The 15,609-nt window shown below is 34.7% G+C and overlaps 1 protein-coding gene across 1 annotated transcript in view; it reads right to left on the bottom strand.

Annotated features, from left to right (window-relative positions):
* Window positions 1–15,609, bottom strand: part of LOC136765800 (putative Polycomb group protein ASXL3) — a 70,358-nt gene that overhangs the window by 54,223 nt on the left and 526 nt on the right. The gene's annotated exons all lie outside the window — the stretch shown is intronic.

The following is a 15,609-nucleotide window of genomic DNA, read 5'->3' as shown; positions in this document are numbered from 1 at the left end:
CAACAAAGTACTGAGCAAAGGCTGTGGCTTTTTTTGTTTTTTATTTTTAATACATTTGCAAGATTTCAAACAAACTTCTTTCATATTGTCATTATGGGGTATTGTTTGTAGAAGTTTGAGGAAAATAATGAATTTAATCCATTTTGGAATAAGGCTGTAACATAACAAAATGTGGAAAAAGTGAAGCGCCATTTCTAAAATCAGTTTGTATTTTTATAGTACGTAAGATACATACTACTTTTTCAGAATGAGTCTATCATATAAGCAACCATAAAAAATTTAAAATTAAAAACTGACCGAATAATTGCAGATGTCAAATTTCAGCATGTACAATCTCTCGGTTCGTCTGGATGTCTCAAGTCATAACAATGTGTCCAGGCCAATGCAGTTTTAACATTTTCACTCTTTCAATGATGTCACAGATTTGTATTTGTTTTCGGATCCATTCATTTATTTATCTCTTCTGGTTCTTCCAAGCATGCATCTTTGTGTTATCTGCAGTTTCTATCAAATTTGTGCATGTAGTGACCAGGTTTCACAACCATTAGTATGGGTAGTTCTCGTCGCCGGGCTAAACTCGATCTGCAAGCACCCCCCACCCCCGCTAATTTAGACTGATATCATTTGTATAAAATTAATAATAACGTTTGTTTGCATTTTAATAAATTGGAAAGCAATGCAAACACATGCAGAAAGTATCATATTCTTTTTATTAAGATGGTGAAGTGGTTCAACAGTTGTGTTATTATTATTATTATTATTATTAATAATAATAATATAACAATTTTGTATTAACAACGTGCTGTGCTGGTAAGCAGAATTGAAACGCGACAGTCAGAAAGAAATGTCTCTGTCTAGCAGTTGTTAAATGCACCACTATAAACCCGGATGTGGTAAATCTTCCTGAATCTATATAGCGCATGTGTTGCGCGATTACTATTACTTGTGTTATTGTTGTTATGTGACAGTAAATCATGCTGTGTATATGTATATATGTGCTCTGCAGAAGATAAGTCGAAACACGTAAGCAATATAATGTTCACTTTTTCTCTAATAAATAATTTTTGAGACATCGGTGAATATGGACTGTTTTTAGACGGGAGCTACTGTCCATCCTTCCTTGACCGGATAATTGTTCTATATAAAATCCCTGGGATAAGTCACCCTGCATTTAAGATTTATTAAAACTATTGTAATGCCAGCTATTTTTAAACTTATGTGTGTGTGTGTGTGTATATATATATATATATATATATATATATATATATACACACACACACACACACTCACCTAAAGGATTATTAGGAACACCATACTAATACTGTGTTTGACCCCATTTCGCCTTCAGAACTGCCTTAATTCTACGTGGCATTGATTCAACAAGGTGCTGAAAGCATTCTTTAGAAATGTTGGCCCATATTGATAGGATAGCATCTTGCAGTTGATGGAGATTTGTGGGATGCACATCCAGGGCACGAAGCTCCCGTTCCACCACATCCCAAAGATGCTCTATTGGGTTGAGATCTGGTGACTGTGGGGGCCAGTTTAGTACAGTGAACTCATTGTCATGTTCAAGAAACCATTGTGACATGGTGCATTATCCTGCTGGAAGTAGCCATCAGAGGATGGGTACATGGTGGTCATAAAGGGATGGACATGGTCAGAAACAATTCTCAGGTAGGCCGTGGCATTTAAACGATGCCCAATTGGCACTAAGGGGCCTAAAGTGTGCCAAGAAAACATCCCCCACACCATTACACCACCACCACCTATTTGTAGTGGAGATGAGTGGTACCCGGTGGGGTCTTCTGCTGTTGTAGCCCATCCGCCTCAAGGTTGTACGTGTTGTGGATTCACAAATGCTTTGCTGCATACCTCGGTTGTAACGAGTGGTTATTTCAGTCAAAGTTGCTCTTCTATCAGCTTGAATCAGTCGGCCCATTCTCCTCTGACCTCTAGCATCAACAAGGCATTTTCGCCCACAGGACTGCCGCATACTGGATGTTTTTCCCTTTTCACACCATTCTTTGTAAACCCTAGAAATGGTTGTGCGTGAAAATCCCAGTAACTGAGCAGATTGTGAAATACTCAGACCGGCCCGTCTGGCACCAACAACCATGCCACGCTCAAAATTGCTTAAATCACCTTTCTTTCCCATTCAGACATTCAGTTTGGAGTTCAGGAGATTGTCTTGACCAGGACCACACCCCTAAATGCATTGAAGCAACTGCCATGTGATTGGTTGGTTAGATAATTGCATTAATGAGAAATTGAACAGGTTTTCCTAATAATCCTTTAGGTGAGTGTATATAACATAACAACATAACACCCGTAATAGTAGTCATACAACACTTGCCCTGTAATGTGTTGCATTCTGCATATATTTACCATGACAGCCTGCACGTAGTATTTGTTAGTTTTGCTTATTGAAGGATTAACGAAATACTTGTAGTTTGAATGTCTTTGGTCTTATGGTGTGGCTTGATTGGATAAAAACAAGAAATACCGAGATGTATATCGTATATCGCCCACATTTCTAAAAATATCGAGATATTATTTTTAAGTCATATCGCCCAGCCCTAATTGAGACCTCCTGTTCGTCTTGCTGTCATCACTACGATATAGGTTTTTGTCTGCTGTGCCATCACCATTTTACAGGGCAATGATTTGATTCTTTCCTATTTGGAGGGATTGTTTTGCATTTTTTATGTGGCCATTATTTTAATAGTTTCTTTACCTGTTGCTGTTAAGGTACTGTTACATTTTCTCATATCTTCAATAATATGTTTCCTTACTGTTTAAACACACTCAGTGGTGGAAAAAAACGTTTTTGAACAAGGTATTGTTTCCTACTTCCCTTTTTTAAGGTTTAGACTATATGTTACATGGGTATTTTCATATACACCATGTTATTGCGAAAGACAAAACAAATGAGAGTGTAGATTGTACTGGAATGTAAAGTTACTATTTACCTTGCAAACATGAACATGAACAGGAACATGAGCACACACGCAGTAACATACATTACTGTGCATTAGTCAATTCATACAAAACAGCATTGGCGATCAAAGTGATCGCTGCAGATTTACTCGTTTCCATTTTTGAATGTTGAATTGCTTACTTGTAACCTCCCCTGTGGATTAATCTCCTCTGTTGTTGGAAAGTAAAAATGAATAACGCCATCTTTACTTTTTTCCCCAAAGCCATGGACGTAGGAATACATGTGGTCTATAGAACTATAATTACTTTCAAGGAGTAAGACCGTGAAACACTAACATTAGTCTTTTGCTGCAGAGAAGACATTTTGCAGTTTTTCCACTACATTTCTGCTATCCAGCAAGTCATGACACATCTTGAAACACTAAAAGAGATAGGAATACATCCTCCATTATTTGGCAAGTTTTAAAACATTTAAAAGTTGTTTATATGAAATCTGGAAAAGTGCTATACATCTCATACACCATAGCAACATATAAAGATGCATTAAACCATAATCTTTAGGCACCTTGCTATTTCCCTTTTAAATCTAAAAGTAACACTGATAATATAATCTGCAACTTCCAAAACATACAAAATGAATAGAATACCCCCATTACTAACACAGATCTTTCAGCACTTAAAGTAAAGCAGCATTGCAGGAGAGACATCGGAGAAATGTATACAGGTGAGAACAAAGAGCTTACATCAAATTAAACTTCAATGGCCTAATGCTTCTGTCTCACAGCCATGCACATTCTTTATTATTTGCAACGCCAATTAATGTATTTTGTTAAATCAGTGCACTTCATGCTACATATTTTACAGATGCCACCCTCCCCTTGCAGAAACAAAGTACATGTATTGAATTCTATCATGTATAAACAATATCTTATTTAATCTTTAATGGAAATTTTCTGAGGAATGACTGCCTTGGCCTTAGATCATCCTCCCTCAGGCCAGGTGTGTGGGCTGTAAAATAATACATTCCCTACAGTATGCCTTGCAAAAGAGTGAGATCTATGGGTAATATTGCAGGCAAACAAAATGGTAACCTTGTTTTTCTAAAGGTCACAGACAACCCTTTGTGTATAGCATATGGGCTTTTCATTTTACTTCTCTGGTCACAAGTAACATGCCTATTTTTTTCATTCTTCATTTGACTGCTCCTATTCAGGGTAAGCATTAGAGCTCTCTCTGTGTCATTAACAATGAAACACTGTGGCCTTTCTCTGATGGGGCTCAGAAGCTACAGCATATGGACCAGGTTATCTCTAAACCCTAATTATTTATTTATTGGCTGATTGATTGATTGATTGATTTTCACCAGTCTTCCCCAAAACCATTGAATCTTTCTTTCAAAATCTCATAATACAAATTTCTAGAGGTTAATTTACATAATACCACAGGGGCATCTGTTTGTGGCCATGTCTGATAACATGGAAACACTGTGAAAACTCTCAAAGCCATTTTTGAGCAAATATTTTTAATTTTAAGCTGCTCCAAATGTTTATATTTTTTAACTCAATAAAAATAAAAACAAGAACATTAGTTTGAAAATGTGTTTGCAATTCTAAGCTACAGACTTATCTCCTGTAAAGTGTGCCTGTGGATGATATAAAGGGATGGCAACAGATCATGGTCCCTGCATTCAATAACCATGCTAATATGAAACTGCCAAGCATTGCAGAATAAAAAAAAAAACTGCTTCAGTGCATGCATACCAAAGCAACCCACACATTTACTTTGTGCTTTTAAAGGGACAGTCAGAGGGGTTTATCTTGTAACAATATACAGCAAATTTTGGTGTGCATTTCTCGTATTACTTCTCAGAATCCTAAGAGACAACATTAAAGAGTAATTTATGCACCAGACTACTTATATGTTCCATTTTCTCTTATCGGTTCTGGAAGACTTTGCATTCTGCAGTTTTAAATAAGTCTTACAAAATTCAGCTCTAGCCTTCTAAAATGATAAGGCATAGTACAAGACTAGTACTTATCTGGGTCTATGAATCCATCCCTATATGACCCGACGCAAGCACTACAAAGTTACAGCACAGAAGTGATCTGCTGTAGGGGTGTCATAATTAAACTGCACCACATTGTATACATTGGTAATGGTTATTGATAAGATTTTGGAGTTAACATTTTTCAAGAAATTATAGATATTTCTGTAGATTACTGTACTGTACATTGTACTGTATACAGCTGGATATTACACAAAATTGTCAGCAGATCAGTGCAGTGGTGCAACATTGAAAAGTAATGATTGAGACAGATGCATTTGCATTTTAATACTTCCACATTTCTCTCCAGTGCATTTTAAACAAATTAACAACTTGGAAGTCTATTACATATGTTATTGTGTTAGCAAGTACTTTCTAGGTGACCATAGGCCCTCTAATTCTGTTCAATAACATTTCCTCATGTCATTTTATTTTAAATTGCTCCACTGCTATCAAAGAATTAATGTTGAAGTGAAAACATTACCTTTAAGTGCTCCCTTTAATCACTTACTGTACTATTTAATCAGCTTGGCTCATTTTAAATACTGTAGTACAGATACATTTTCATATAGGCTTAGTAAGTTTACAACATTTATTTGACATTATATTGGAATAAAGCAAGAGCTAATAATAAATGTTTTAGAAAGCTTCAGAGCAATGAAACAAACATACTATCTAAAAAAATACTTGCACAGTCGGACTGAAGGATATGAACCTCCTTAATCAGGACGTGAAGTGAGAGAACCTTTGAAAAGGTCTGTCTTTTATTTTTTATCAGTCATTTCTGTATCAAAATCGTGATAAGAACTGATCCCTCGAAACCAGTTTTCATTTTTATGTTTATATGCTGCATTTGGGTCACTCTGTGCATGGTTAATATAACTTGTACTAGAACATCATCTCTGCAAAAAAGACCCAATTCCTTTTTATGAAGTACATAGACATCTATTAGTCCTGCAGTTAATAAAAGCTCAGAACACAGTGAGATAGTAACATGAAATAAAGGATTCTATGTCAACTCAATTTGTCTTATTCCTTCAATAACATTTCAAGGACAACACACACGTCATTAATTCTTTAAAAGGTCCTGCAATAAGAAAATATTCAAGTAGCAGGAGGAATGCAGCAGCAATATCTAGATTATCTTCAAATGAAAAACTCCATGGACCTCGAATACAATTCAGATATTACGTAAAACAAGTAATGTTTGCAATACTGCCTAACCAAAATAGGCTATATTTGTGCATTAATTCAAATGAAAATCATTAGTTTTTTAAGAAATCAAATTCATCAATAGATACTATGATTTAAAACAATCCCAGAAGTGGAAATATGGTTAAAATAATCTAGTGCAAGATTTAAGATACCTGATCAGCAGAATAAAAATAATACAAATAAAAAAGTCCAGTCAGATCCATCCCTCATTTGTCAGAGGCAAATCACATCAACAGAATCTTAAATAAATATCAGAAATGCAAACAATATATAAGATAATGAAATATGACCTACATTACAATAATGGATTGAAACCATCCTTCGAATCAACATCAGCGCTTGAATGATTTTAGTTCAAACTGTATTTCTTCAAAATCACTATTAATTAAAAACACAATTTTCTTAATAATATTGCAATTATGTAGCATGTGTTTGCTTTATTGCCTTCTGGAGCTGTATCATTAACGATTAATATATTTAAAAATGTCCACAGAAAGAAACGTTAATAAAGACATGCCTAGCTCACTGTCTGAACTCTGCTCTTGTTATGGCAGAGCATTAACCCACCCCCTTGACATAACTCTCTCCCTCTCTCTTTATATGCACAGTACAAAAGTGAGAAAATGCCTCATTTACTACTTGAGGCACAAATTATACCTATCTGTATATGCATCTATTGTCATTTTATTTTCCTCAAAAAGGGGACCATGTAATCCTGTACTATGGATGGAGAGTGAGAGGTGGAGAAAGCTATTTCAGGAGGCGGGAAAATGGCCTGCTCCCTGTGTGTGATGTAACACAAGCAGAGTTCAGGCAGTGATTTTCACATTGTCTTGAGCTTCAGATAATGTATCCCTACTGAATAAAAAAATACCATGGATCCAAGACTAGAAAATGTAATTCCTGTGCTACATTTCACAATATTTTTTTTTTGTTTGTTTGTTTGTTTTTTTCACTTACCATACCGTCCCGTAATTTAGACATTACAAACTTATAAGGCTTCAATTACATATTTTAATAAATCAAGTGACTTATTTAAATATGTACAAACGTAGTTTAAATATATTTCTAAAGAATGATTAAACACCACATAAATAAAGGATAAGTTAACAACGAACAAAACCATCTTTGAATAAAAGTTTTATTTAAAAAAAGATAACATAATAAAAAGCTTATACAAATAGTGCATTGGATACTGGAAAAAGTTAAAGACATACATTAATCTATGCTGATGAGTGGATCTGCTTTATAACAATCCATCGCATTGCTCATCACAGTCAGACAGCACTTGACCCAAGGTTTAAGAATCTCAAATCTCTTCCTGAACATAAGAGGGCTGAGATTTAGAACTCAATTATTACCTTGTTTTCTGAAGTTCCAACAATCTAATACCCAAACTAAACAACTTTAAACAACAACAAAAATAAATCTCCTATTAGTGGCACGTGACTCATGATGAAACGTTTAGTTTTTTATTTTTGTTTCAGATGCTGGCTAATTGCTCTTACTGAATAAAATGTAATCATTAAAACTATGGTACACGGTAAAGTATGATGTCAAAATGAGTGCAAAAAGTAGTTTATTGCAACTTTGCATGTGTATGTGCGTGTGTGTGTGTGTACGTACACTAGACTCTTTGGACTGATCAGAAATTAGACACTATATAATCTCCTATCCTAATAATTTTCTTATTTACTCCAAATAACTATTTTACGTGGTCACTGTAAAGATACACTGCACAAAAAGCTTTTTTTTTTTTTAAATAAACCCACTAATGTATGTATATGGGTAAACATAGGGAAAATATTTGTATTAAATAATAATTTAGTTTTCTCTAAAATATTTCATTCATTCAAGTATGTGAGTCCAATACATTCTTGAGAAATCAAATCACATTTGTCAGAATGATTTCTTGCAAAATTATGTCGCCAAAAGCAACATCTGGAGCAAGGTAAAAATGTAACTCAACCAAAGGTCTGTTTTTCAACTCCTCGAGCTCTGCAACTTGATATCCCAGAAATGTACAACCTCAACAGTTTATGCTTGGGACAGTGCAAAAAGCAAAATGTTCTTTTTGGTTTTGCCAAACATAGTTTTAACATTTGTATACAGGAGGTTAACTATAACTAAATGATATGCAGGCTTATTAACAGCATGACTTGCAAAGTAGAAAATGTGTTGAGTAGAAATGCATATCTTCAGTAATTTTGTATTAGGCTATATATTATATATTTTGTGCCTCATATCCAGTTATGTGTGTTCTTTAAGATTCTTTACTGCCTGTTCTACTTATTAAGGGCTTGTTCACACTAGAGGTTTGTTTCGTATTCAGTATGGTTCAGTTCGTTTGGAGAAGAGTGTGAACAACCAATTTGCGATGGGTAAACAAACCAAAACTAAATTAAACAAATGGAGACCACCAAAAAGAGGTGGTTTAGGTCCGTTTGGCAAAATAACTGAGTTCGGTTCGCTTGAAGAATAATAATAATAAATAATAAATAAACTGACAAAATTGACAGTTGATAAATTTAGAAGGGTTACTACGCGTCAGGAGTGGAACGAGTGATTTTGTTTTAGGTGTCTCATTTGTAATCCAGGTTACGACAGAGACTTCCGTCAAGCAAAACTAAATTAACTTTAAGGTAATTTAAGTTGGTCATATTGAATAAAATAAAATATAAAATTACAATGAAAAGGTTTTTGTTTCTGAACTTATTTTATATTTGTTGCATTAACAAACTCTGTTACAATAAAGGTTGTGTTCTTATAGTGCAGATTTTCACAGTTCTGCACAATCAACAGATCCCATTAGTGGAGCAGCACAGATCTGTGCAGAATTGTGGAAATCTGCATTACACAAATGCAACCAGAGATCTTGAGCCCTGTACTACTTAGTTAACAAATTCACTGTTCTCTGTGACTCCTTTTTGTGCAAGTCTACAGCAGCAAAACATCAGAAAGAAATTATAAATAACCCAAATAGGTAGTAAAATGTTATGTTGGGTGCGCCAGAGATTGAAACACACACACAAACATGGCCGCAGCATGCACCTTTTTAAAAATGTGACCCACCCATTCAGACTCTCATGAACACCCTCAGACGCATACATTGTTGTTATGTTAAAATGAACATATCAGACAACCAAGAACACAAGATAATATTTGTTTATATGCTTTTTGTACACCTGTTTTGTGTCTTTGTTCCAATCAAGACTCTAGGGGGTGGTGGTAAAAACATGCTACTAGCACAAAAGTAGCTGTCTGCTTATCTTTGTATTCATACAGATGTCTTTAGATAAGGCATTCATTAAAAAAACCACAAGAATATAATAGAGAATGACGTGTTCAATTTGTGTAACTTGTAACTCTTGTATAACACCTAGTGGTACATGTTTTTGGAGAATGAACCACGTGTTTAGAGAGGAAAATGTTGCACATGTAAGTTAGACTCGAAGAGGAGCTAGGTTTTTATTTTGTTAAACCACGAGCACCAAATACTAGCCACCATCCACATATCCAGCCTTTGCATTTCCTAAACCCTGGTTTAGTTGTCCAGGATGCTGTGTACATCCCCACATGATACAATATATACAGCATAATTAAATTTCCTCTGTAATAGAAACAGTCATTAAGATAATTATCCATGTATTGAGATTTTATAATTTTATACAGAAATATTTTCGTAAGCCCAATTAAGTAACACATAGTTTATTTTCTTTTGACATCCAAGTGAGAAAGTCACCTTCTGTACATCAGCAACCACAGCCTAATTAATGGACAGGCCAACTCTTTTCTTCTTTATATAAAAAGGTGTTTTTAACAATATGGACAAACTGAGATCCATGAACCATTAAAATATTCAAAGATCTTCTTCCTCATGGTAAAATGTTTTCAAGATACACATTCCAGATGGCTCTGCCTCCTTCATAATATTGAACCTTGTCAACTATGAGAGCTATAGAGTTGTTCAAATGCTCAAAAAAAGTAATTGAAGTTAATGTGAGAAATATGTTGTGATTTTATAATAATATATAATTTTATTCAGACTACCATTCAACTGCACAAAAAATAAATCAGAAACAGGATATAACCCCATTACAACTGAATAATTATGTAGGATTAATTATGTTATATTGGTGTTTAAGAGTTTTTATGGATTGGAGGTCACTTTTAACCAACAGGGAGATGTTTTGTGGATTTAAATCTGATCACTTCTAGTCTTTACACAGGTGTAGGACACAAGTTAACAGATGGGCATCCACTTGTCCTTGTGTCCTTGAGCCTTGTCTTACATGCAGAAATACTCAAAACCTGAACTAAAATACAAGTAACTCCTCATTCCTAATTTTTCCTCCAACTAGGTTGTTCCTCAAAGCAGATTAGAATTTGCCTCATCTGTCTCACCAACCATGTTTCCTTGACATTACACACTACTTGCAGAATTCAACCCTGACCCTTCCTCATAGGAAAACATTACCCGTTTCATTAGGCATATCCAACAACTATTCTGCCTTCCATGTTAGCTACACAGAAATAAGTTTTGAAAAATACTTTACCAATAGCTAAGGATGCCTCTAAATAATAATATTCAGCAATTGCCATGGAATGTCTTCCCTTGTAAGCACATCTGGGTGACCATTGATTACACTGGACCCAGGCTGGGATTAAATCAAAACTTTGACACACCCGCTAAGAAACCTACAGAACTGTACTCAGTTGCGGCTTCATTTTTAGAAAGATGACACTTTCTTCTAATCATAAATGTAACCGCTATAATGTACAGGTTTGTAGTTTGCTATTAGTGGGTGGGTCAAAGTTTTGATTTAATCTGGCCCCCAGTCTCCAAACTTATGCTGCACAGTTGTCTTTCGCTGCCCCATCCACAACTAAGACCCTGTGTTTCCAAGTTTCCAATATATAGTTATAGATGTGTCATATTAGTGCTGTCTCATCTTTGCCCCACAAGCTGGGTCACTACCTGTATATCTGTTCTTTAAATTTCAATGCAATTTAAATTGCCCCCTTTTATTTGGGAGACATCTTTTCCCTTCATTACTGAGCTCGCTATGCCTGTACTCCATATATCAACATCTAGGTCAGTTACAATGCAGGGCTGGTATCTTCCTGCCTTCAATGTCTTCAATGGACTAATTCTCTCGCACTCCTTTTGGATATGTCATTAGTAGTGTTCCACATTTTCGGTTTTAACCGAACGTCACCTTTTTTTTAAATGGAAATCATTAGTTTTTTCATGGATTTACACACATTTACACATTTGCCTGGTGTTTATTTTTATGAAATACCCCCCAACAAAATGTTTTGTATTTCAGCAACGAAGATGAAGCAATTCCTATGTTTGTCTCACTCCAGACAAACGATGGACCCAGGCAGATTAGACTATGAATATCGAGCTCAGATTGGCTTACATTTTCATAACTTCTGTTTAATGTGGAGCTGATTAAAAACATACACGGAAAAAGGTAAAAGAATGATATAAAGCACAAATCTGTACTTGAATATGTCAGTCACAATTTGTGTTTAGAAGCTTTTCAAAAAGACAAAACAAGAGGGTGAAGAGGATGCACTGCGGTGCAAATACTGTAAGTTAGTTGGCGTGCCAACAGGATAAAAGAACATATGGAAAGCAAGAGGCACATTAAAATGATAAAATGCACTATATCTGTTGGAGGGACCAATTGGCGACTTTGTACAACAATACTGTCCAGCTGGAAAAACTCTTCCAATTTCACTCATAAGTACATGAGTTTCTACCAGGCTGCATGTCATGTAAATAAAGCAGGGACAGTGCTGATGAGTCTTTGAGATCACCTTTAATTTGTTGTTGCTACAGTAGAAAGTCTGAAGGAACAGGCAAATAACTTCACTGATTGCCAGGTCATGTTGATTGTTGAAAATTTGGATTACCTGTCTGAAACACAAAAAGCAGTGGAATTCTCCCCTGTGACAACACCACAATGTCCAATACAGATGTTTACCGCATGTTGACAATGATATCATCAACAGAACACAAATGCTGCAACAGAAACATACGTCTAGTAAACATAACTGCTTCTTGAAATCCTTCCAACACAGGAAGAAGAAAAAACTAAGAAGTCTTTTAAGTACTTCCACAACGTTCTCTGCGAAAAATGGTAGGTGACTGTAACATGTAATTTGAATGTGTCCAGGTATTGAATCCTTTCTTCAAGATAGATTTACAAGATACAAGTATTTCAACCCTTAGCCACCAAAAATGAAACTCCCCATCCTGCAAGTGAATACACTACTTACACAAGTACGCCTATCCCTCATAATGTGGACCTGGATGTACTGAATTATTGGAACACCCACGAAGACACCCTTCCCAGCTTCAGTAAAGTTACACGATGAGCTTTGAGTGTAGCCCCCGGATCAGTGGATGCAGAACGACTGTTTTCAAAACTGGAATACATCCAAGACAGAAAGAGGCTTAACATGAGTGTGGATACACTTTAGAAAACCATGCATGCCAATGCAAACCAGGATTTCCTGGAAAACCATTTGTTTTGACACAACTGATTCTGTGTAAAAAGTTTAGACTAACATTAAAGTTTTTCATTATCTATTTTCTAAGTCAAAATCATTTCACGAGTACCTGAGATTTTAAACACTAACAAATTGTACAAACTTAGACATTTAAATCCTTGTTCGGGAATAATGCCAGCAGGATGATGTATGCCAGACGATGGTACTTCTGGTAAGTACAACTATTTCTTCCTCTATTTTTACCATTTTATTAATCTTATCGCAGTTTTAACATGTTTATAAGTCTGTGAGATATACCCTGACAAATAACTGGATTTTAACAAAAATAATATAAACTGAAAATGCAGAAGCAAGGGTGGGCTATGTTGCATGATGAACTATACCCTTAAGACTTGAAGCTAAGGAGCTTCTCTGTGTATTGACCCATTCATTCATCAATTTAGTCCCCTTCATTATTAAATAAACAGAATGTTTACTAAAATGAATAAATGTATATTAAAAATAGTTATTTTAACTGAGCCCAGTGAAGAATCACATACACAACTGCATATGTCTTGTTTGTATGGTAAAAACTATGTGAAAGTTATTGAATTTGCAACAAATATTATACTAACAAAGAACATGAGTCAGATTATTATTATTTTTTTACTAATTGAAAGGTGACATTTAGTGCATATAAAAGACCAGCTCATAATAAAAACACTGCTATTGCAAGTATAGTTTATTGATAACCTCTTTTCCTGTGGACAAGGGCTGGCAGAAATTGCTACAGGATCTTAAATTAAAAATCCAAGTGAACTTCATGTAGCCTGATAAATTGCTTTATTATCTGAAATAGTTATACAAATTACAAACTGGAATATGATTCTTGCTAGCTTGAACAAATCAGTGGCAGTTCAAATAGAAACAATTTGTCACCAAGCATAAAGCATAACCTAAAACACAGAGGTCATATTGTCAATCTGCTCTTACTATGACTAGTTTTTCACAACTTTCTTAGGCTATCTGTGTCCATCCATACATTTTTACATTGAAACATTGACAGCATCACGACAGACAGATGAAGGAACACTAGTCACAAAACAACTGCTTTTTTGTCCCTCTGTGTTTACCAAATCATAAACCAAAGAACTGCTTAACTGATTTGTGGATCCGTTGTTTTGTTATGTTTTTTAAAGGTGTGCGCTTTACATTCCTTTGATTTTATATACCCAGGGGAAGTTCTTCTGAGTCTTGTTATTAAATCAAGTTGAAGTGTTTGAGATGTGTCAGCCCCAGATACCAAATAAAAAACACTAACTGAAGTGTACAGAGCCTCTAGTCAGATTGAAAGGATCTGGGCCTGCTGGATGGTATAAACATAGGAGAGCAATTTAGATTCAATATTCAGTGGAATCTAAAAACTTGCCTTGAAGGAATATTAGATTTTTAATCAAATCGTATGACAGTGGACAATGATAGCTTGGATTTATATATATAAGGTTCAAGTACTTGGCAGTTTGTGGTCTTATGGATGCAATTTAATTTTAAATAACTCCAAGAGGATGTGTGTGTGTTTGTATATAATATATATATATATATATATATATATATATATAAAATAATTCCCTTGAACCTTCTTTGAAATGTCTGCTTCCACATGATCTTAAAAGTTTGCATTATACCCTATGACAAGCTTAAGCCTTAACTGTTTTGAAGTATGAATTACAATTATGTGTGTATGCATTTGTTTTGGGGGGGTTTGCCACAGATTTGATTAGGAAAGACAACTGACTTCTCTGAAGGGATTTGACTTAAATGAAATGCATGGAGTGCATGTAAAATACTGTGGTACAAAAATGTACATTGGAAACAGAAAATCTTTCAAACTTAAGGGTATTCAAAAACATAAACAATCCACGTCACTTTGCCCACACAATTAGGCTGAGTTGCAAAAGTTCCCAAGCATCCTTGAGGATTAAATGGGTATGAGAATAAATGACAGATTTGCCTAGGGGATCAACTACTTTCCAAATTAAATGCATAACATCACACACAAAGCGTACAGCATATTTCATTAACTACTATCTTAGGCCTGACTCTTCAGATAGCAGCTTTTTAAGCCCTTGTGACATTCAACAATGTTATAGATCTTATGTCATTATTTGACCATGGAAATGGGAAAGGTCACATACCTATCAATGGATTGAAGAATATTTTCCTTCAATCTCAAATAATGTAGTGCTATCAATGATTCTCTTTAAGAAAAATTATACTGACAGAGAATCTGCTACACACACACACACACATAAACACACATACATATATATATATATATATATATATATATATATATATATGTTTAAGGCATCATATAATCATGTATATATTATATAATGTATATATTATGATAGCCTTCATGTTTTGTTTTGAGGGATACTCCATTTGATGAACGTTAAAATGTCACATGGAACATGTAACACTTTCACCAATAATATTAATTTATCTTGCAGAATTAGCTAGGTTACGTCAAACATAAATGTTTTTTGTTTGTTTGTTTTTTAACACATGCATTAAACATGTTATTAAACAAAATGTAAAAATGCGTGTGTGTTTATGGCTATCTATATAATACATTTAATTTAATAATTTACATCAAACAAATGGGTTTACAGTATTGTGATTAAACTATCATTAGTAAAATTAATATATATATATATATATATATATATATATTACGTAATTAATACAGTATAAGAAGCATTAATCGTTTCCATGTCCTTCATTTATTCATAATTTACGTTGTTAGTATTGCTGGCCCCTTGGTTAAGTAAAGCAGAACACATGGAATTGCACAAAGCTGAGTTTGCAGAAAAGTGAAGATGAAAAGTGCTGAACTCCACTCC

Source organism: Amia ocellicauda, chromosome 2 (genome assembly GCF_036373705.1).
Source record: "Amia ocellicauda isolate fAmiCal2 chromosome 2, fAmiCal2.hap1, whole genome shotgun sequence".
In the NCBI taxonomy this organism is placed as follows: Eukaryota; Metazoa; Chordata; class Actinopteri; order Amiiformes; family Amiidae; genus Amia; species Amia ocellicauda.
The sequence above is the reverse complement of the archived record's forward strand: the minus strand, read 5'-3'. Positions and strand labels throughout refer to the sequence as shown.